Source organism: Ooceraea biroi, chromosome 12, assembly GCF_003672135.1.
Source record: "Ooceraea biroi isolate clonal line C1 chromosome 12, Obir_v5.4, whole genome shotgun sequence".
Lineage (NCBI taxonomy): Eukaryota > Metazoa > Arthropoda > Insecta > Hymenoptera > Formicidae > Ooceraea > Ooceraea biroi.
The window spans coordinates 2,776,451-2,800,130 of NC_039517.1; the positions used below are offsets into that span (position 1 = coordinate 2,776,451).

The following is a 23,680-nucleotide window of genomic DNA, read 5'->3' on the forward strand; positions in this document are numbered from 1 at the left end:
TTACCCAACGTTTTCTATGCATACTCTCTTATCGCATGACGACATTGAAGTACTTGGCGTGCCAGGGTCATGTATTCTTATAAATTTGTACAGTATCTTGATAAGGTTCTGTATTTTGTATCTTGATGATTTTCAATAATGACTCGCAAATGATTGTACGTCTCTTATAGGTAGAACAGTACGTTTTAATGCGATTCTTATTACAAAAACGTGCGCGAAACCCAGAGTGGCAGCTGGTTTTTGTTTTTCTTATTACATAATAGTATAAACTATAATCTCAAATAAGTTTCGTTGCAGAACTCTGCGGAACTCATACCTTTTTCTTTACATTTTAAAAATTTTTACATGCAATTTTACATTCAATTTCACTACAAATATTTGTAAATTGTTATTTTGTATATTGATTGTGTAATAGATGTTAATATTCTACTTACTACTAGCAAAAGATTCCATTTTGCAGATTAAAAATTGGTTAATTTTACGAATGTTGACGTCCTCCTAAACAGATCAGTATTTGTGCGCGCTAGATGTTGTTTGTGCGAAGGTCGACTTAGTAGTGGATCATACACGCAAATATACACGGTCGACTCCTCTTAACTGTGTTATTTGACATTTGACTTATCAGTCTATCGAACCTAATACTTTAAATTCCCGAAATAGAAACTTTATTTTTCGACTTTTGGCCAGCTGTTCGGGATTTGGCCCCACTGTGCGGCGTCCCTCTTCCGACATTCGCGGGGCACGCGTGGCGCCCGTACGATCACGACGACGCGACGTCGAGCGAACAGGCCCATTGTAGGTTGCCAGTCCGGTCCGAGTTGCCGGTTCTAGTCGCCTTCTCTAGTTGCCAGTCCGCCCACCCTGAGCGTTCGCCGCCGCTTGCATTGCGGCCGGTGAAGGTCCAGGCCGCGTGCCACCTTACATTTTTCTCGATCGCCGGCCGATAACCACCACCGCTCGGCGGCGGCGGCGACGACGGCAGATCAACGGCGTAGTTTCTTACACTTTCACGATCCTCGATCGGGCGAACCAGACGACGGAGCAGCGGTGCACGCGGAATACAAAGCGCGATGACCGGTGCCAACCGGGACCCGGGGCCTCGCCGCGGTCGCTGCTGCTACTCGGATCTCGGAAGTCGCGGTAACTTGGCACGCGATCGCGAAACCTACGCGAAATCGGAATTACGGCGATTTTAGACCTCCGGCAACTCTCTTCTCTCGGGCTCGTGTGATTGGCGTATTCCCTATCACAGTTATGTACATACATTTATCTCGGAATGCATCAGCGAGACGACGGTATCGCGGAGATCGACGAAGCCAATAATCGGTACACGTTAGAGGCGTGAAATAAAGATCGATGCACGTTACAGGCGTGAAATAATCTCTCGCTGCGCCGGGAAAGACGCGATTGAGGCAGCTCGGTGCAGGCATCAGAAAGCGAGCGATCGATCGATCGCAGAAAAGTGACCGCTGGGAAAACACCGGTCCCGGTGAAGGAAAAGAATCGAAGGCAAGAGAGAGAGAGAGAGAGAAAAATAGCGACCAAGTCGGATGGAGGAAAGAGAAGAAGGAGACCGGCGTGTACAATTGATTGGTCCTGGCGCGTCCTGCCCCCGCGTCCTCCACCCCCTTTCATGGGAAAGTCGTCCACCGCAGGCAACGCTCGCTTTTTGTTGCCCACTCATCTCTGCCATAATCGGCTTTCTCGCTCTTCTTCCCCCCGCGGAAGCCTCTCGATTACTCCATCGATCGCGTACGAAACTAATATCGATCTATCCACCTGTATTCCCGGTTCTTCCATCAACGGGGGCACGGTGGTACCGGTATAATAGTGGCGAGGATAAGAGAAAACCGGCGCACGGAAGGAGAGCGAAAGGCAAAACAAAATCCATTGCACGATACGGGGGAAAGAGGAGGACACGCCGCGCGTATCGCGGTCGAGAGCTGGAACGACCCGCTCGTGATCTTTGTGGATCACGATCGTGAGCTGCTGCTGATCGAGAGAAAGGAAGCGGACAAGAATGAGACGGAGAGAAAAAGAAACGTCTCATTCACAAGTAGGAACGTTCGGACGAGAAAAATGCGTTCACGCGTTCGTGCACCGAGCGATGGACACGAGTACACGGGTACAGGTGAAATGCCGACGCGCCTAAACACAGGAAGGCCCGATGTTCGATGGATCGGTTATGCCCGACGGAGACGAATCGATTGCCGGTCGGCGCGCCGCGAAGTAACTGGATTCGTGGATGATGACCGACTTTGCTCGGCGCGGCGGGCGATACGTAGCCTATGATCGCGTTGCCCGGGCCTCCAGGTAGGATGCCCGGCCCTCGGACTCGTCCATCATTTCTGTTATTCCACGATTCGTCGGCCGTGGCCGGCTATTTTCCCAAATGGAAGACATACGGTCTGTAAAGTTGTTCCGATGGAATCTGATCCCATTCCATTCTCAGCGCCAACACATCATCTGATTTAACTTCAATTTTTCTTCCTTCTGCTAAACGCCCGACTTTCTTAAAAGTTGAATCCCACGCGAGAAGCGAAAATGATAACGTAAGAAGTTTCTTCGATTGTGCAACGTTATGTCTGATTTTTCAGTTAATTCTATAATAAATTTCACGGTAAAAATAATTACTCAGTAATTACCGAAGGAGAAAAACGGATACTCCACTCCGCCGCTACTCTTTTTTTCGGTGTGCCCGACCTAAATTCTTCGGTAAAAGACTGAACAGCCGGCAGACCGCGACTATCTTCGAGGAAGCGACCATTCCGCGGAAAAGTGAGAACGCCAGGATCAATTGCGCGCCAGCTCGGTTCACCGAAGATTCTTCTTTTCCCGTCGTAAACGCGCCAACAAAACCGGCGGTTAGCTGCGACGAGATCGGCGGCAAGTCGCAAGAAAGAAGACGGGACATCCGCCTTCGAACGGTAGCTTTCGGCATCCGCCAAGTGTCGCCGCAGTCTCGCCGCAGCAGTTCCGGTGCGTTACACGCGTGGCACGGATTCGTCACGCGGCCAGAAAAAAAAGCCGAGCTCGTCGCTTTCGCCGGTCCTTTCACTATTTTATAACTTGCAGTTATGACGATCCTTTTTGGAACTGCCGCTACTCTTTTTCTCGCGTACCACGGAAGAACTGAGAAACGCGTATCGCAAAGATCTCGCTCGAGCCTCTCTTGACGGATAATGACAAATTTGAGATTTATTCCGTATCGAGCCGACCGATCGGTCGGTCGATCTATCAGTTCAGTCAACCCTGATGCGCCCAGCCACCGCCACCTCCGCCTTGGAGCGCGACTCCGCGCGCTGCGCCCAACAGCCCGAAGCTCGCATCGTCGTGAGCGAAATAAGCGCTTCTACCCGTTGCGAGGGCGGCCTCCGTCCAGCAATCCCGCATTGCCACGCATACACAATAACACAACGCACGATGTACAGTGATGCAGATGCACGTCGGCGGTGCGTCACGCTCCAAGTCGGATCGGCCACGCCACCGATTCACGTACGTGCACGCGAACGCACGTCAACGCACGTTCACGTGCCGGACCTTCGCGAGATCCGTCGCCGGGGGCGGTCGACGTCCACTCGGCGGATACCAGGAAGAGGTCCCGGTCCCGCCAAGGATCGACAGTCGAGATCTAGCGGGGCGCCCCGAGTGCCGGAGTCGAAACAATACCCTGGACGGATCGAGGCGCTTTTCCGCGTGTAATCGCGGTGTATCACTTGTACGTATTATGACGTTACGTGTTAACGGTGCTGGCAGTTAACGCGACTTCCTACGTGCCGCGGACGAGAGGATGATGATTTCTGCATCCATAAAACTACGAGACCCGTCCGACGATAACTGGCGAACATGATAGTAATATCGCGAGACGAGATTCTCCTCGTCGAGTATTTCGTTTAATTTCCTTGCCTGAGAAGACGTTGGTGTGTGTGTGTGTGTGTGTGTGTGTATCGTATATGCGTGTGATTCGCGGTTCGTCAGGCAGTTTTCGCTATTCTCTCGTCCACGCGCACAAAGTTTCACGCCAATCTTTGCATAATCGTGATCTCACTATAGGTCGTGCGATTAGAACAAGCATTTCGAGACGTTCGGCGCAGCCGCTTTCGTCAACAGCCTTGGCGGGTTGATTAGTCGAGAGAGATATCGCGCGAGTTCCGCGAGGTGCGCTGCGCGGAGCCGACCGGTGCCTGTCCGACACGTAATGAGGCAACAACCTTGGGGAGAGGCGGGTGGCTCGCACACACAGGAAGTCGACAAGGTTTTTATCGGGCCGACACGAGCGCTCATTGTTAGCCGGGACTTAACGACGACGAAACGAGCCTCCGATTCCCTCCGAGAGTCCCAAAATTCAGCGCCATTAAACTCGCCTCCGTGCCCCTCCGGCCCCAACTGCGTTCCCTCCAAGTGTACCTTTTGCCATTTCACTCTCACGAATCTTGCATCACGGGCTTCTCCCTCCCCGTGCCGGGCCGGATGCTCCCAACGGACGTGGAATTCTTCTCTTTCTTGCCGGACGACTCGACCGGCATCCGCCCGTGACGCGTAATTGAGGGAAAATTAAGTTCTTTTCGTGAATCTCGTCGCGGAGCGCGTGACTCGTCCTCGTGAAACGAACGATAAATGGAATAAAATTACGATAAGACGCGAAGGCCTCGTTACCTGACTGCTCCAAACGAGTTGTACCACGATGTCAATTGGAGCAAAGTTAAATAAGCAGAGATCACCTTTTGCAAATCACGTTTGTGCAAATTGAGCTGATCTTTACAGTTGATTGTATTGGGTCGTCCGGAAAGTGCGTGCCGATTTTGAAGGAAAATTCAAAGGCAACATTTTTTTATGTCGATAAATATTTATTGTCTTATGTATGCACCGTTTTGTTTCACAACCTTTGTCCATCTTTCACGCAACTGAAAGATTTCATTCTCCCAGAACTTCTTAGGTTTCTCGGCGAAAAACTCCTCAAGGTGGTTTTTTATGTCGATCAAAGAGTTGAAGTTCTTGCCGCTAAGAGAATTTTGCAAAGACCTAAATAAGTGAAAGTCTGAAGGTGCAATGTCTGGTGAATACGGTGGGTGAGGTAGCACATCCCAGCCAAACTCCAACAATTTTTGTCGGGTAGTCAAAGAAACATGAGGTCTGGCATTGTCCTGATGGAAACATGATGGGAACACGACGCCCTTCCTATTAGCTAATTCTGGACTTTTTTCCTGAATCGCTGTCTTTAATTCGTCCAGTTGCGAGCAGTACTTATCTGCATTTATCGTTTGGTTGTGTGGTAGGAGCTCATAATATAGGATTCCTTTCCAATCCCACCAGACACAGAGCATGACTTTTTTTGGATGAAGGCCGGCTTTCGGAGTGGTTAATGCTGATTCATTTCGCTTACCCCAGGATCTTTTTCGTTCTACATTGTTGTAAATGATCCATTTTTCGTCACCCGTCACTAATTGCTTCAAAAATGGTACGTTTTCGTTGCGCTTGTACAGCGAGTCGCAGATGGAAATGCGATCCATTAAATTTTTTTCGGCCAAATTATGCGGAACCCATACATCATAGCGACTTACGTAACCAAGCTTCACTACATGATCGTGGACAGTGGTTTTCGATATTTTCAGTATCTCTGTTAATTCACGTGTCGTGTAGCGCGGGTTATTCTCGATCAGTGTCTTGATTTGGTCATCATCAGTAGTAGAGGGTCTGCCCGAGCGTTCTTGGTCTTTAAGGTTAAAATCACCAGCTCTAAACTTAGCGAACCACTTACGTACGGTTCTTTCAGCTAAAGCGCCTTCTCCGTAAACAGAACATATCGAATTTGTTGCTTGTGAGGCATTTTTGCCTTTCCGGTAATAGAAAAGCATCAAGTGTCTAAAATGTTCTTTGTTTTCTTCCATCTTCAAAAGAGTACAAAACTGACACGAATCAATTTATCTGAAACAACTTTTTTCCTAAAGATGCGTTGAAATGTCACCTTTAAGCATGTGTATATAAATCGTATGTTTTCAATAACGTTGATATATTCAGACATGTTCCAACGCCATCTATTAAAAATCGGCACGAACTTTCCGGACGACCCAATATTAGCTAACACTGCGCCGGAGCATTACGGAGCGGCGAAATCTGCGCTATAATAACGGCGGCATTGGCCTGCATTCTCACCGCGCATTTAATGCAAAGTATGCGGTTGTGGTCAAGTTTTATCCCACATTTTATACCGGGTGTATACGATCTCGCTGATGAGCAAACAAAGCTCGGCATCGCTCAGTTTAGCGCTGAGCGGTGAGAGAAATCTGTAGTTTCCGTAGAACGGACTCATGACTCGTATCCAACAACGCGTTTTTACCGCCTTTATTTTACAATCGCGACGGAATTAATCGTTCTGTAAAACTGATTTACGCCACTCGCAATGCCGCAATTACCGGACGTGCCCGCAAGGTACACGTTTCAACACTTGTTTCGAATAATACCGAAAGTGTTCATTTGCGTCATTCCATTTTTCGCTAGAAATGGAGTGCGTATTCTTGGCGCGATATCTTGCGCCACACACGGCGATTCTCGTTCATCGCTTTGACCGAAGGTGCCACAAAGCGGAGAAGGAGGGAAAAACGAGAGAGCGAGTCGCGAAAAGTACAGATTATTCGCCATTAAGATCGCAGAGGGAATGACGCACGGACTATACGGGACGAGAAAGGTGCGCAACAACGATGGTAGCCGATGGCGAAGGCGAGGTGGTTTATGCGAATCGATCTCGCGAAATCGCGCGGCTGTCGTCCGCGAATACAATGCGGACCGCGGATCGCGCCGCTCGCAAAGAGATTCGATCTGATCTCGGACGCGATACCGTCGTGGATACCTACGGGCTCGCAAATAATGATTGTTAAACAAGCGGCGCGCGGCTATAACCGGCCATTCGGCGCGGTGGTGCGTGCCGCGAGTGCTCCACCGCACCTCGTTAAAAGCACCGTAGAAAATTCGCGGCTGATGTACAACGCGCGCGCCTTTACTCGCGAACAATCGCAATAGGATCTGATAACGGTCGCGCGCACCCTCCAGTCGCTCAGAGCGCGACAAAAGTATCGCGGGAATCGCGCGCGATCCCGGACTGTGAAGAGGATTAATGTTCCGCGCATCCCGCACGTGCGCGCATCCTCGGAGCTAGTCGCTTCTTATCCGCGAGCAACCGCGAGCCAATAATTACATCGCGCGGACAAAGGAACTCAATTAATGTAAGGTAATACGATAAGAGACCGACTCTCAGTCTTGACTCATCGCGCGCGTCTTCCTTCTTGCCTCTTCGATAAACGCGCCCATACCCTCTACAAGCAGATCGAATCACTCGCGCCTCCCCCGAGCACGATTTTTGCGAGTCACTCTGGTACCCCCGGGGTCGGTTCTAGCTTCGTACACGAGCGAGCATATCAGCCAATAACCGAATGCGCTATCGCGACGTGCGCTTCTGATTAGTCTACCTCGACGTGCCGTGACAATTTTTCCAAGATCATGGTCGTTTCTCCCTCAGACAGACACAGCCGGACCCCGACTTACAAATACCCCTTCGTTCGCATACCCTTGGAACGAGATCGCCTCGACAAGATAGGCGGAAAAGCGAGATCAATCGACAATGATAATTGCCACGTTCTCGACCCGTTTTCGCCGCCGCCTCTCTTTCCACCAACGTCGCTGCACGCTGTCGTTGCAGCGGCAGTCTTCGTGTCTCTTGATTATTTTCAGCAGTAATACACAGCAAACACTAATTAAATTGCGCGCGATTAATGGCGAAATCGTACTTACAATTATGAGCGATCGAAGAGCCGCTTCCTCAACAAACACACCCACAGAAAAGATTTCTGGACTTAATGCTATTACTCTTTAATCTATCATAAAATAAGATCGCTATAGCGACAATCATATTTATTATTGAAAAGAAGCATATTTTAATCTTGAATAGAAAATTCGAAAATCTAGATTCAAATAATCTTCGTGCTATCTCATTCATTTTCTCAGAAGGATTTAGATACAAATTTCTAGCAAGTTCAAAATATTCTTGATTTCACAATATTGTCAGATCTAAAAGACATCTTATTCTATTCTTCTAAGAGAATTTGTAGAATCTGCACAAAACGGCCAATATTTATGTGTTGCAATCGAAAATCGGGAAAGTGTTTCTGTTATTTACAATGAGTAAGTGCAAAAGATATGGAAATGTCTTATCTCGAATCTTATTTCTCAAGTAAGTATATTGTATATACTTACTTACATTTCCATATCTTTTAATATTTCTTGCATTGTAAATAACAGAAACACTTTCCCGATTTTCGATTGCAACACATAAATATTGGCCGTTTTATCGGAATAAAGGACGCAGAAGCGCCGAGTCGACGAGCGACTGTGAGAAAATGATGCGTCGACATCGACGAAGCCTACTATAAAGTGGCGCTAATATCAAATTATTCTACATACAAGAATATATAAGCATAAATGTGTACATGTTACTCTTGTCTGAAGACAGTAAGACAATCTTATTTAATTCGAGAGAGAAGAATAGAAATTACTGATTTAAATTAAAAATTGTTTTATTTTCATATTTTTTATACTTGTAATACGATTAAACTAGTCAAGAATATTTTTCGTCTTGTTATCAGAAATCCTTTCTGAGGGTGCACCATCAACGATACACGACGATACGCAATTGATAATTCGAATACTATAAAAACTTCAAAATCAGGTCATCGTTTTCGAAAAATTTACTGGCTGACTTTTTGTTAGAGAGTTCAATTGTGTGCATCGTACCGAAACTAATTGCGCGATAATTGAATTGCGAATAAGGCTGCGAATGTCTTGGTCCGTCCGGAAATCACGCCGCGGCGGTACGTTAGAGATTCGCGGTCTGCGATCGATGCGTCGTACGTGCCTATTTGCGAATCGCTGCTGCCCCCGATACGATGACGAGAGTAATCGATCGGTTATTCCCGGCGCGTAGGATCGCCGTTAAAGCGGCTAGGAAACTTTTGCCACACATGGTACGCGCACGAAGCAACAGGAGGTTATTTGCTAGATAAATCTCGGACCGCCCCCTTGCATGCTGCGCTCTAGCGATACCCGATCGCCAGTGTGTTCGGCCGATCGGCTGAGTAGACCTCATTCACGTGCCTTCACGAAGACCGTGTGCCTTCCACCTGATACCAGCAGCGTGTGGCAGAAACGGCCATCGATACCGCTTAGCGCACCGACGCACGGAGCATACCTGCCGAGTGCGATACCCGCGTTCATGATCATTTAAATCGTTCAAAGTATCGCCGATGTAATTTCCGAGAGAAAAAACAACAAGGGATAAGAAACAAGTAGCCATTCGGTCTACGCGGCCGACGCGGCGCTCTTCGTTCCGGGTCGGTTCGCCGTTTTTGCATTTTTGCATCCCGATGCTTCCGGTTCTCTCTCGCCGCCTCGCCCGTATTCGGCCGACCGAATTGGAGCGTGCACCAAGTAATTTGCGGGCCGGCTTAATTGCGCGGCTCGTTAACGCGCGTACCGAGAAACGTGCGCGCACGTTGCGTTTTCGAGGATAACTTTATCCATCGTATCGCCAATGATCGACGCGAGATTAGACGGAGATAAGGAGCATCGCTCTTACCCTTTCCCAGCTACCGGCACGAGTCACGAGTTTCGAACGAATCAATAGTTATCGCGATTAATAGGTGGAGCTCATCGATGTGATGCCCTCGCAACAAAGTTCTCGATACCGGTACAATTTCGCGCACGCGATGCGAGGTCCTTCTCGATGCGAACACGTGAAAGGAAGAAACGAGGTATCGTTCTCTCTTCAAGCCCATCTGGCCGAGTCTCGGTCACGTGCTAAGCCGATATCTCTCTCTTTCTCTCTCTTTCGATGCGCAACGGCTGCGTTCATAACGTACTGCCCGTATCCCCGATGCATGCACCTGATACCCCACAACGTCGCACTTGTTGCACGCCCTGCCATTACTCGACATTAATTCCGTGGTATCCGTGGCCGTCCCGTTTCCTACGTTGACGCACGTACCGACACGGAAAATATCCGGTTATTTGACGGGGGTGGCAAAAACGCACAGGGGGACGTTCTCTCCACATCTGTCACGAACTACGAATGGCCGAGTCTCAATACGATACGACGCGCGACGTAGAATTCCAATTATTTTCGATCTCGCGGCCCTACAATTACGCCCTTTCTTTCGCCATTATACTTGAACGCGAGTAGGCGTTTGTCGCAAGTCGGCCTAGAAGGTCCGTTGCTCCTTGACACATTAATTACCACGTTCTCCGAAACAGCCGTAAAACGTTATTACCCTCTGCTAGCGGAGATTGCAAATCATTATATTATAAAAAAAACGCATCATTTCTTGGATTTCAAATATATTACAAATTCCTAAATCATTTCTCATTACGTGCATTGTGTGATTGAGTCGTTTTCAATCGTGCGCACAGTCCGGTCATCATGGGCGCGATCGGACACGCAACAGACGATTGACAGAGTTCTGACAAGTGCCGGGATTGCACAGGATATATAGGATACACGCCCGTCGTCAAGTCGCCGGCTGATCGCCGGCTCTCGCTTATTGCGCGTACTATTACACCCGCCGACACTACTCGCCAAGCACAATGTACGCACGTCGCCGAACGGACGGCGGAATAGTTTCCCACGGAAATTTCCGGCAATTTGCGAGACGTCTCGACGTGCTGCGTCTACCACGCCGTCGTGCCAAGGTCGCTCATACAAGGTGCCGTAACACTTTCTCGGTATGCACGGAGCGACGTCGAAGCGTATATGCGCCAACTTTTCGAGCTCATCGACTCGAAGGAGGATTCGCAGACCCGAGCTTAGAGACGGACGCGCATTGTCACACGCGACGGCTCCTCTTCGCGTTGCATTTCATTTTAATTTCAATCAAGCGTCAATCATACAATCATCAGTTACGTATGCGATTACCGCTTAAATCACGCTACTAAAGTGACGCTTTTTACAAGAAACTCTTTTTGAGAAAATTCTGAAAACAATTTTTCACGGCAAAAATATGGCACTCAAAACACGGCACATGGGGATAATATAGAGACGACTCTTTAAATCACGCGAACTGACATTGCGTATGTAAGCCGCAAGACTGCGATCAACCACTATGCCACGATAAGCGACGGGGTGTTTCATGCGCGCAACAAGGGGCGCCAGGAGTACATTACGTCTCGACGTCATAAATAGTTTTAAATCGGAGCATCGTGAATATATATCACATTTGACGTGCGAGCGTTCCTCGTTGCGCCGCATGATACATCGCATGTTGCTGCAGCACGGCAAAGTCGATGGCACAAGCGGGCTAAAAGAGGACATTAGTTACCACGCATCTTCTTCTTCCATCTAACATGCAAAATAATATACGAGAATAATTTCTCATTTACGTTTTTATTACGCGAGAGATCAAGAATGCACGTCACCGCGTGCAGATTTTATCTAATCTGAGGCAAACTTTTTCTTGTTGAAAATCTGAAGGCACATCTTTCACAAATTGCAATTACGTGACAGTGATTACTTTTGCAAATCGATTACACGTCTTCATTTGCAAGCGACCGATTTCTTCGCGTGTAGAAACAACGATTAAACAATATTCCAATGAGTCATAAAATAATCGCTCCCCGAGATCGTCATAACATGTCATAAAGAAAATGCGTCGTCGCGTATTTTTTTCCCTGCGATGAAATTTAGCGTTAAATTAACGGCGGCTGTTACACTATCGAATGATTTACGAGAATTGAACCGTCGATGTCTTTTTTCTCGACGTGCGTACTGGCCACCTTATTTTACCACAGAACGTATTTTACGGTTAAAAACCGATCGATAAGTATTCACGAATGGTACAGGTATTCTCGGAAGTGGCGTTAAACATACAATAATCGCGCAGTTTCTTGCAACGACGAACGATCGGGAGTAACGAGCAGCGAAACGGCCGACATCGCGCTACCTCGTGCACGCTTTCCCGATGGCCTTCGCAGAAGATTTGTAAAAAGTGTAAGTATGTGCATATCCACCGTCAAGAATCGGCCGGAGAAATGCAATGAGCTGCCCGATCGCGCCGCTGGATCGCCGTTCGTAACGACGACGCTACGCCCGCTTCATTATCATCCGGTGAGGCATGTCCGGATTAAATCCTCAGGAATATTACGACGCGCGATTAAGCCTCTTTATCTCTCGGGCGATGCCAGCAATGCGGCGCAGTTTTTTGCGGAAAATTTCTCGAGCGGCCGTTGCATACCGGACGATCAGCCAACAACACGATCGAATCAAGTAAGATCGCCTTGACTGCGTGGCGTTGCGGAGAGATCCGTTGCGCGGCGCAGTTACGTACACGACAATTCATAAGTCGCACGAAAGGTTCCTGGGATTTACGATGCAAAGAACGCAAGGTCTACATTCCGATACGAGTGATGTATCATATCACGAAATACTTTTTTCGCGGCAAACACGGGCGCGAGATTCCGGATGGCTCCGCGGAATCGTGAATGAGACGATTCGACGGGACCGAGGGCGAGAAGAATGCAGCGAGCGTGCCGAGAGCTCATTCACGGCTCGTCGCGCGGAAGCGTCGTCGCTCCTAATGATTCGATAAGTATAACGCGACGATAATTATTTCGCTCGTTCGACGCGCGTGATCGACCCTGATTGGGGTTAACTGCGCGATTAAACGCATGTACGCGTCGACAGGAAAATGCACGAGCTCTCTCATCCGGTGTACATCCCGATTGATATTGATGATCGCATCCGACTGACGGCGTGGACTCGGAGAAGGCGACGCGCGCGAAAACAGGTTCGCGGGTAGACGAAAAGAAGTCAAGTCAGAAAAAGGGACCGCTCGAGCAATCGATGTCGACAGGTGCGGACTCCAAAGTTATGGGAGTCCGCGGGAGAATAAATCTCGGAAGAGATTCGGATCCCGCCTGGAAGGCGCGCGGGATATCAGTGGCGGAAGTCAGTTTCCATTCCTATCGCGTCAGCGTCCGTAATCCCGCGTGAAATAAGATTCCCGGACTGCCGTAAATCAATCTCTCAATTTCATGTACCGTATTAATGCCACGTTTCGAAAGCAGTGCTACCAGCACTCCGCGCGATTGGAAACAACTGTATTTATAAATATTTAACGAGCCGCTGAAGCGAATCGTATGCACTCGTCGGTCGAAACTTATTAACCGCAGAAGCGTAAGTGGTTTAGATGACATCTTCACAAACGCAGCTTGATGAATGAACTCTCGGATCGCGTCTCGATCACGTCCGAAGAAGACGGAGCTATCAGTATACACGCGCTACAAAGATATCGACTGTGTAATCGCCTTCACTTAACGGTTACTAACAAGCAAACTCCGTAAAAATCGCGAAAGATCGCGGAGACGTCTCGCTAAAAGCTAAACGACGGTTTACCTATCGCGTGATAAATGATTATACACGATTGCTACGTGTACACAGCCACGTGATCAGTAAACATGGAAGAAAGCCCGTGTATAATTATGGATCTCACTCAAAAACAATAAGGAAAGTAGCAATGTTCAACGCAAAATGATGATGTGGACATAATTAACTTGCAGATACCGCGATCTCGCTCGCCGCGACTTACGATGAAGAAATTAAATATGTACGATAATTTCACTAATCACGTTTAATAGCAAGTTGCTTATCAGCATATCATCAGTTTCCTCATCACGGTAAAGCTCCCTTTTATATTCCTCTATAATTAGCCATTTTTTAAAATGTCAATCACTTGTGTATGTAGAATACTTTTCTTAATTAAGAAAATTTTCTATAAACATTTAATAGCCAGTACTATACGTTTTACGGCGTACGCTGGCGGACGTTACCTTCGATTAGCATGGAAATTCAGGAAATGTCAACGGACCAACCGCGATGTGATTCGTGATACCGTTGTGACCATTTGGCCGAACTACGCTCGGCAGTGAATTAGAAATTAATCGTTGCGCATTTGCATAGCGCACAGGTGGCCGACCAATCAGTCGGTTGGTCGCTCTCTCGAAAACGGTGGCAACTGTTTTCTGGATAAAACGAGTTTCCACGCAATAAAGATTCATGAGCGCCGTGACATTAACAAACCTACTGTAAAAGTGCACGCCACAGTCGCCACACAGTTCGTAAGTCGCTCGAAAACATACAGGACACCTGTCGATTGGCGAGTACGATCGCCCACGCGACCTCCAAACGCTCGCGGTGTAACAAGACCTATGCGTCCAACATATGAAAAGCGTAGAGTGGTGCGAGGCGTAATAATAATAATAATATGCGACGTAGCGATCGCGCGATTCGCATGGAATTCCAAATCGCGACTTGCTCGCAAACACGCTAATCCCCAGCTAATCTCTATCGGTAGCTGGTCGCTCGCGGAGAGCACGCGCGAGAGCGCACTCGCTCGCGAGAGTGGAATGGACGCGCAATCGGGGCCAGATGTGGCGCGCTGCGCACGGACGCGCGGCACTTGCAAGCGCACCGTCGAGCGGCGAGCGCGAGCGCAAACCCACTGGCCGGTACTATAAATAGACCCGAGAGAGCTACCTGTACCACGCGAGCTGGCGGGCAGCGCGGTGCAGTTGCGGCAGGTCCAGAGATGCGAAAGACGCACGGGGATGCGGCGACTCCGTGCTGCGCGCCACATGCAGCGAGAAGAACGCACGCAGCGCGACCGCCACCGCGCGCAACGACGACGAGCGGCCAACTTTCCGCTTGCACTGGCTGATAAACTTTGCTGCGCAAAGAAAGCAGCATCCGAGCCCACTATCGCGAATCGCGGCTGATCGAGATTCGTCGCCAGTCTTTGACAACGGTCCGGGGAACCGTAACGGGTTCGAGAGCCTAAGATTAGATACGTATCGGAAAGCCGGGCGCGATCCATCTATCGATCGTATCGATCGCTATCGCGCCGTATCCGTTGCCCGCAAATTATTCGTAATTCTAACGATTATAACTGATTGATTAAGAGAGGAAACTACTTGCATCGAAGCCTGCAATGTCGAACGCGAGACGATACCAGAGGAGCGATCTTGATGTTATCCGGTGTAATCATGCCTGCGGTATTAACATATGTCATACGTTTGTCGAGCAGTCTTTGATGCAAAATGCTCGCGCGCTCGTAAAAGAGCACATGAATTAAAAAACGATTAGACAGACGGGGAATGTTACGAGGCCGCGAATGATTGCAGTCACTCATTTTGCAACATCGTAAATGCTCAATGCACCCTGCACGTGCAGCATATTAGAAGATTGAGAAGAGTGAGCGGTTGAGCTGTCTAACCCCGGATGATCGGATAAGTGTTCATCGCGCGAGTAATAGTCCTAAAAGCGAAGAAATGTGAGAGAAAGAGAGAGAAAGAGAGAGATCTAATTGCACTGCAAGGTGGAGATGATAGCGCATTCCGGCTACCAATCGCAAGAGTGCACAAAGGTGAGCTTTATCTCAATCGGGTTGCGGGACGAGCAAAACGTGTTTCGGATTCGCAGCGTCATCGAAGAATCGCGACGCGCACGATTTGATCGAGATTCTCTATGATGAGGAACGCGAAGCACGCGCGGTCGAAAATAGAAATCTCACCGCATCTGCAACGATGAATATCGCGAAAGAATCGTCTAAGAAAGTCCAACGGATTGCGGTGCGTGCCCCGAATGCGACGCGAGACGCACGAACGTCTCAAAACGATGCTCCGAAACATGAAGATGTCACTCACTAGCGTATTGTATTAGGGGTGTGATTTAGTTTTGAGGGTTTTTTTGCTCAAAAACGCATGTATTTAAATATGATAATGAATGAATACCTTAATCAAAATATTTTCCTTCGTTTTCTATAACTTTTTCCCATCTTTCTGGCAAGAGATGGATTCCACCACGATAAAGTCACTCTTCTTTTCAGTTCATCCATTCGTCGACGAATTTTTGCACTTCTTCCAAATTATGAAAGTGTATCCTCTAAAGCGTGTTGCATCCACCGGAACAAATAATAATCGCATGGAGCAATGTCCGGAGAATACGCGGGGTGCGGTAAGACTTCCCATTCAAGCTCTAACAGTGTTTGTTTCACTGATAACGCAACGTGAGGTCGAGCCTTGTCACGAAGAATCACTTTCCGTCGTTTACTCGCAATTGGTGCTCGTTTTTCGTCCAATGCTTGCTTCAACTTGTACAACTGGTGTCGATAACGATCAGCCGTGACAGTCTCGTGCGGATTTAACAGCTCATAGTACACTATCCCACCAAATACAGAGCATTACTTTTCAACCGTGAATATTGCGTCTCGGAGTGGATGTTGATGGTTCGCCTGGATCCACCCATGATTTTCTGCGTTTCGGATTATCAAAATAGATCCACTTTTCATCCCCAGTAACAATCCAAGACAAAAGACTCTTCTTTTTTTGCCTGGCGATCAACGAAATGCAAATGTTCAAATGGCACTTTCCGATAATTGATGTCGAACCCATTTCCCTTCTTTCTGAATTTTTCCCATTTCATGTAAATGTTGTACGAGCAAGATTTAATGCTCTGGCAAGTTCTGAAGTGGATTCTGTTGGATTTTCGTGCAATAATGCTTGCAAATCTGCATTTTCAAGCTTTCTTGGTTGTCCCGAGCGTTCTTTGTCCTTCGCATCAGTATCAGCACTTTTAAAGCGTCTAAACCAGTATTCGCACGTCTTAATTGATGGGGCAGAATCACCATAAGTTTCCACAAGAATTCTATAACCGTCAGCCGCAGTTTTCTTTTGATTAAAAAACAAAAGCAACGCATGTCGAAAATGCTAAAGAGCTTTCGGAAGTTGCATTTTTACGGTGATATAAACACGACTGTTATTGCATCTATTGCTATAATGCTACTAAATGTGATGGATAATGTCAAGACTGTAAGAAACAACAGTTATCGGAAAGAGCTATTGGAACAAACTGACACTACAGCCATCTGTTGCAAAACCCTCAAAACTAAATCACACTCCTAATAATATAAAATAGTGAACCTTCTAAGAAAATTACTGCTAATAAAAGAATAAGGAGAAACACATGACCTTTTTTTCTTGACAGAATGCTACTCGGTACTTTACTAGGCACTTAGGGATGGCGACCGTCGCTTACACTGCAAGTTGGTTGCAGCCGTCATCATTCCCGACGTGAGACAACTATTGAAATTCCCTTGATCGAGCCACTTGCACTCGCGCGTATATCTGCCCTCCCTTCCTCGTAGCGGAATGAGTTGTAGGCTTGTAGACGTGGAATGACGGTAGGAAATTATGCGGATGTCCAGCTGGGATAATGGCGCTCGCGACAAACCATCGTTTCTCGAGCGTGATTGGCTTGGGATGCCGCGTCGAGTGCGACGCTGACGAATGTTATCTATGATCGATGTGCGAACGTGTATTTGCAGCATTGACATTCTAGTAAAATAACAATAATCCAAAAACTTCCGACGCGAGCTCTGTTCGTTGAAGCACGGATGCGTAGCTAGAAAGGCCATGAAAAAATTAAGCGAGAATATGGACGGATTCCTGAGGTCATCTAACTTCTTGGAGATATAATTCTTCGCTATCGATATACATATATCGCTGCCGTTGACAGATTACGCACCATTATCGATTCTAATGACGGTCTCGTCTTCTATTAAGGCGGTATGAGGTAGTCATCGACGCTATCGACTGTCAACCCATGTTCCCTCAACTGCCAACGACTTTTGGTCGGGTTTTTAACGAGTGCCACCTGACGCCGCAACTGCCCCGAAGGAGGCAGTTGTCTTCGAGTCGAGCGTACAGGGTGGCACGGTAAGCGAAGGCGTAAGGGTGCAGAAGCACGGGGCAGATGCCGCTCGTTCCCGATTAGAAACGAATTTTTTTCAAATAATGGGGAAGGGAAGAAGAACGTACGAGTCCTGAATGCACGGCCGATCTTATCCGTTTCGATGCAGAGATACATCGAGATACGCGCGCCCTTTGTACAGCGAGCATCGTCGTCGTAGGGAATAACACTTGTGGATATTATGCGCCATTATATATGTAATCGGTCCAATTATTGAGCGTATAACGAATGACTGTCAGCACGTGAGCGCACAACGACCCCGGAACGCACCCCGTTGTAACATACAACTCGACGATCGATCGCCCAGTATCGCCAAAATATCGGAGCACCGGTTCGCGCGTGTCGCCTTATCAGTGCATCTTGACGGATCAATTTATGAGCCGGTCGATTAATCGGCGGATTACCCGAGTGAAGAGCTGCGCGCGATCCTTTGTATCTTATCGGCGTAATGATCTAGTTCGACGCAAGCGATACCTTCGGCAGCGTAACAACCGACGAGCATGAACGAAAGGAGACTCGCCTCGACCCGAGAGAGAAGTCCGGCCGCGCGTCTTAAAATTAATAGAGCTTATTCTGTTTGAATAACGCTCTTAATGCCGCCGGTAATGCCGTCCATGCATTTACGGCACTGACGAATAATTGCACCGCGATGATCTCTAATTTACCCGCGATTATATCGCGAGTCTATCGTGGCGCACGTACGCGCATGTACGTGCATTTCGTTGCTTGTACGAGCGCGCGAATAGAATCCCAGAAAGAAAAGCAAGTGCGACCAGAATGCCAAGTCCGCCGCCGACCGAGAATATCAGGAAGACCGCGATCCAGCATTTGTCTCGCTTCCTGACACTCGCTATCACTCGCGACGTGATATTTTTCTTTCATTTTGGAATTTCAAATGGAAATTCGTTTAGCTGGAAGCGCGAGTAACAACAAATTGTCAGCAAGGATCAATCAAGGATTCATCGAACTTTGCGATTAACTTTGTGCATAAGGTTCTCCATTTTAATTCAATCTTTCCGTAAATTTCCGACTACATCTGATTGGCAACCGGAAACTCTTGGCGCGGTGATTTGTAACGCGCCTACACGTATCTATACGTTTTAATTCTCTCAATCTCCATCCCCCCCGTACTTCCGTTCCCGCCCGGTGTCTTCGCACAATCGAGCCGTCGGCCTCGCGGATCGCGCTCCTCTCCGCTCGAAAATCATGCCCGTCGCTTTTTGCGCCGGGCAACTCGCCAGTCATTAGCCACGCCGGCAGATCTATCATTATTGCGTACGAGCGGCTATCTGTAATTGGCGAATGTAAACACAGAGTGTAACTCGCTGCGTGTGTCGGTAGACGAATGCACGTGTGCGCGCGCGCGACTCGCATGCCGGTGACCATATAGATTCGTTGCTACCCCATTCACGATTCACGAAGACAAAATTCGCGCGTGATTTCTCATAACTTAACGTCGGCAACGTTGATGCGTCGCAGTCATGACTTTTTGCGTAGAAATCAAATCAAGTTGCAAACGAAATTTGCATAAAGAACCTTTTCGCATCAGGAATCACCTCGTTGGCGGACTTGTATCGTCATTATCGTCGCACCTGTACGTATTCCGAGCAAGAAATTAATCCAAAGTGTTACGGTTTGAGTCACAGTTGGAAGCGGATGATAATATCTCACTGCAAGAATATCCTGACAATAATCCAGGAAGGAATTTATCAGCTTTAGTATCCACATATATTCGAGGTATCTAAAAATCTGCCGACACGCTTCGCTTCTAGCCTGTTTGCGAAACTGTGAACGCGCTCCCCGGGATTTAATAAAAGATTCTTGCGCCACTCCTCGCGAGTGTCTCTTATTAATCGCTGAAAGCAAGGGCGACTTTTCCATCGTAATGAAGTGATCTCTCTTTCCTACCCATAAATATTCAATTCGCGCTGGATAACGCGCCCTTCAGGGAGCCTGACAAATACTCGCGGGATGAAATGGCCGACGATGATTTCGCGCGCCGTGATATCCGCTCTGCCGTGATAAATCATCGCCGGTCAGTGATAACGACGGTTCTCTATCGCAACGCCAATGGCCAAGAGTTACGAAGTCCGACGAGTCCGGCTTATCAGACGGGCCTTACCTGAATACGAATAGCTTCGTCGTTGTCGTGGTCGTGGTCGTGGTCGTCACCGTCTGGTTATATCCCTCGGTTATCTTCCTCGCCGGGCGTTGAAGTCTCTGGCCGGTGCGCTACTCACTCAACACGCCCGCGGGGGCGGCTCACTTCGCCGTTCGGCCGGCCCGTCGCACCGTTCACGACCGTCTCTCATACCCTCATGGGTCCCACATGTGATCGAATCGCCACAGCACCACCTAATCCGAGTCTCTCGATCGTTCGGTCCACCTCACTGTGTCGCGCAATCACGAATTAGAGCGAGCTTCTGATCAACGGCTGTCTCGCCAAAGTCCGATAAGAGCTTCAACGTTTCGACGGTGTCATCGTCACCCTGGTTGGTCGTAACTCGATGCGCCCGGGCGACGTGGTCAATCACCGTGGATCAGGTGTCCATTAAGAGTGCCCGGCTCGTTGGTCACCGTTGCCGTGCGAAACCTTCCGGATCGCTGATCGCGTGGCTGGACGCGCGATGCCCGCGGGTGGGGACGGGCGATACGTCGTCGTCGTCGTCGGGTGAGAGAGACCAAGTCGCGGGTCCCCGATATATCGATGCAGTTACTTTCGGCGGAGTGACGATCGGTGAACGTTCAGTCGCGGGAACGGAGTGCGGAGGATCGGAGGTCGAGATCGAAGGGAGACACGACCGAGTGGCAAGTCTCACTTTTGCACGGACTCTGATCGGGGAGAGAGTTTTCGCGATTTATCCCGAACGCTCCATCATCATCGAGACGAATTTGAGAAACGGCATCATCCCCTTGTTAAGATCGAGAATGCAGTAGTAGCAACAACACGCCAACGTTCGAGCGGAGTCGCGAGCCTATCGCGTGCCGCGTGACAGGAACAGCGAGCCAAGGATGAATCAAACAAATCTCGCGGACAAACACCAGGAGAGGAGATCAGGACACCTGCGTCGTTCGCGCGCGAGAGTTCGAAACTTTCGTCGCGGTCGACGCGCGATGACACGGGGCGCCGATGCGTGATGCGTGAGGGCGAGAAATCGGGGGCCTTGCGCGCGGTAACGTTGCACACCGGTCCTTCAACGTCGTCGTCTCTACGTACGTCGTTCTACCTCGTGGAGCGTGCAGCAGGAGGCGTGCTGTCCCGGACTGGACTAGCCTGGGCCCCTGGAGTAGAGAGGGCCGGTCGCGCTTCACCTCCGCTTCGCCGGTCTCCCTCCACTACGTCTCTGCGTCGCTTTAGGTGCCCCTCTCTTTCCCTCAGTCGTTCTCGCGCGGGGCCCTCTCTCTCTCTCTCCCTCACCTGGGGCCTTCGTGCACCACAGCTTACCTGTCTCTCCCTCTCCCTTCTGCCGCGACCTCTTGCGATATCAGTGGGCCGCGAGCAAGAGAGACGGAGCAGGAGAGATCAGAAGGCGTTTAGCGCGAGGGGAACACTGGGGGGAGAGAAACAGAGAAACCAAGAGAGACTGACAGAGAGAAACGAAGAAAAAGAGGCCCCTCTCTTTTCCCTTTCCCAGTCCTCTGCCGCACGCTCGTACCAAGACGCCCCCACCGAGATACGACCGCGAGGATACGTCCGCGTCGCGATCATTTTGAGGATCGAGAGGGTTTGCCGAAACGCCGACGGAGGTTCGAGAGTGATTCGCGCATAATCGTTTCGAAACGAATCACCTTGTTCGTCAGACGGGTCGGTAATAACGCACATGGAAATGCATTGTACAGTGTTTTTACGTGCAGTTTAATACTACGGGGGATCAATACTACTCCCATCCTCGCTTATCGTTACTACAAAGATTGTCTGATGATGTATTTCAAGTCGCCTTCTGCTTTCGAGCAAAAATAAGACACGCGTGCTGTACCAGAACGGATAAAATAGCCATCTAAAGTCGTATTCACGGCGCGAATCGACGTACTTAATGTGCCATGTTTCCTCGACTTCTAACAGCCGTCGGAACACTTGTAACGTTAGAGTGCTTTGAGCATTGAGGTCAATGATGGGTGAAATTAAAACATCGATTACCTTTCGAAAATACGATAACTTGGAAACGTCGATTTGGGAACATCGATTCGCGTCGAATATCGATCGCTACTCAGAGATAATAACTCGTCTCTCCGCTCTCTCTTTCTTGGACATTTTCTCGTGTCGCTGAGTAAATTAATCAACGAAAGAAATCAAGGCATAAAGTCGATAATTACACCCGCCGTGTCAAATCCATCTGGTCACTTCCCGGGTACAGTTAAGTCGTCAGGTTGACCTGGAGTTTACTGTCGGCGAGTAACATCGGACAAAGGCAATGTAGTTCGTTGATCTTTGCGATTAAAATCATGTATAGGAGATCGAGTCGGTCCACGGAAACCAAACTCGCGTCCAACTTCACCCGAGCTGATACGCGCACGCACGCGTACGTACATGGCGATGATACGAAAGGCTTCAATTATGGTGCACGGCACCGGCGATCAAATCCCGCCCGAAAAAGTCCGTCGTGGCGATCGCGCGGCCGGGCATCCATCCACCAAGTTTCACACCGTCACCGTTATGGGCGGAACCGAGAGAGCCGGAACCACGCTTCCTGCACAGAACAAAACTTTCCTCCCGCGCTCCCGCCACCACCGTCGTCGTCGGCTAAATTGAACTTTGGACAAAGTCGCTGCGTGCATCACGCTCACGTTCTACCGTCCGACTCGTTTAACTGCGAATCAAACCCGCGCGCATCTCATCGAGCCACGTATGCGGATGTGCGAAACGAAATTTCACGTTAAATTTCGGGATACGCGAACCGACTCTGAAACTGTTACAAGTGCAAGATGCCAATCACGGTAGCAGCCTAGCAGTATCATGAACGATTCGTGTGCAACAGGCAGATAGTCAGGGACACTTACTCTCATCATACAGAAATCTCTGTAGAGACCGAGTGTAAGATCTATAAAAATTCCCAAAAGTGTTCCGTAATCGATTGACTTGGAGATAAATTTACGCATTCGCAAAGTGTAATTAAACGCAATTCACGCGATTCTAAAGAGGCCACCGTAACAAAGTGCGTCGGGGCGCAAGTCACACGTGCGCGCAACCTGTCGCGGCGAGCTGCTTCAACGGTCGCACCGTAAAAAGCAAGCAACGTGCACCACCTCACTGCGTCCGCCGAATAGTTATGCACCCCTTCGCAGTCCGGGCGTGTTGCGCCCGCCGTCTGCAACAGTTCTCTCTAATATCCACGTGTTCTACGGGCGTTCGTTGCACTTGCTGAAACAGCTGTAGGCACCTGTGCGGCCGTAGTTTGCCAGTAAGGTGCAACGTCTCCCTCGTCGCGCACCCTTACCGCCGCTTCATCAACTTTCCACCGCCCGACCCCGCAATATCCGCCGGCCTAGATCACTCGGTCTGGGGTTAATGATATCTCGATCTCGATGCTCCCGACTTCTCTTTTTCCCTCGCGGCATTTGCTAGCCGACGGCAAACGATCGACGTATCGCAAGCGGCGCGCGAGTGGAATGCCCGCTGGGGCATTCATGCATCGGTCTGCCTCATGAATACGTTTAACGAAAGGAGAAATATCCAATGAGAGAGCTTCACCTAATATTTGTTTGAATAACCTACGACATGCAACAGCAGGATTTTAAGTTCGCGCATTTTCGGTCGTATGACATCCTCGCTGTTTTCCCAGCTAGCCACACGCCGCGAGCGATACGTGGCAGCCAGCCTCGAGATCTGCGTCACGACAA

General features: G+C 49.0%; 1 protein-coding gene across 1 annotated transcript in view; it reads right to left on the reverse strand.

Annotated features, from left to right (window-relative positions):
• Positions 1 to 21,090, reverse strand: part of LOC105281568 (uncharacterized transmembrane protein DDB_G0289901) — a 142,417-nt gene extending 121,327 nt beyond the window's left edge. The window contains exon 1 of the mRNA XM_026974168.1: positions 19,965 to 21,090. The gene's annotated coding sequence lies outside the window, so the exon portion shown is untranslated. The remainder of the gene's footprint in view (positions 1 to 19,964) is intronic.
• Positions 21,091 to 23,680: the final 2,590 nt, after the last annotated feature.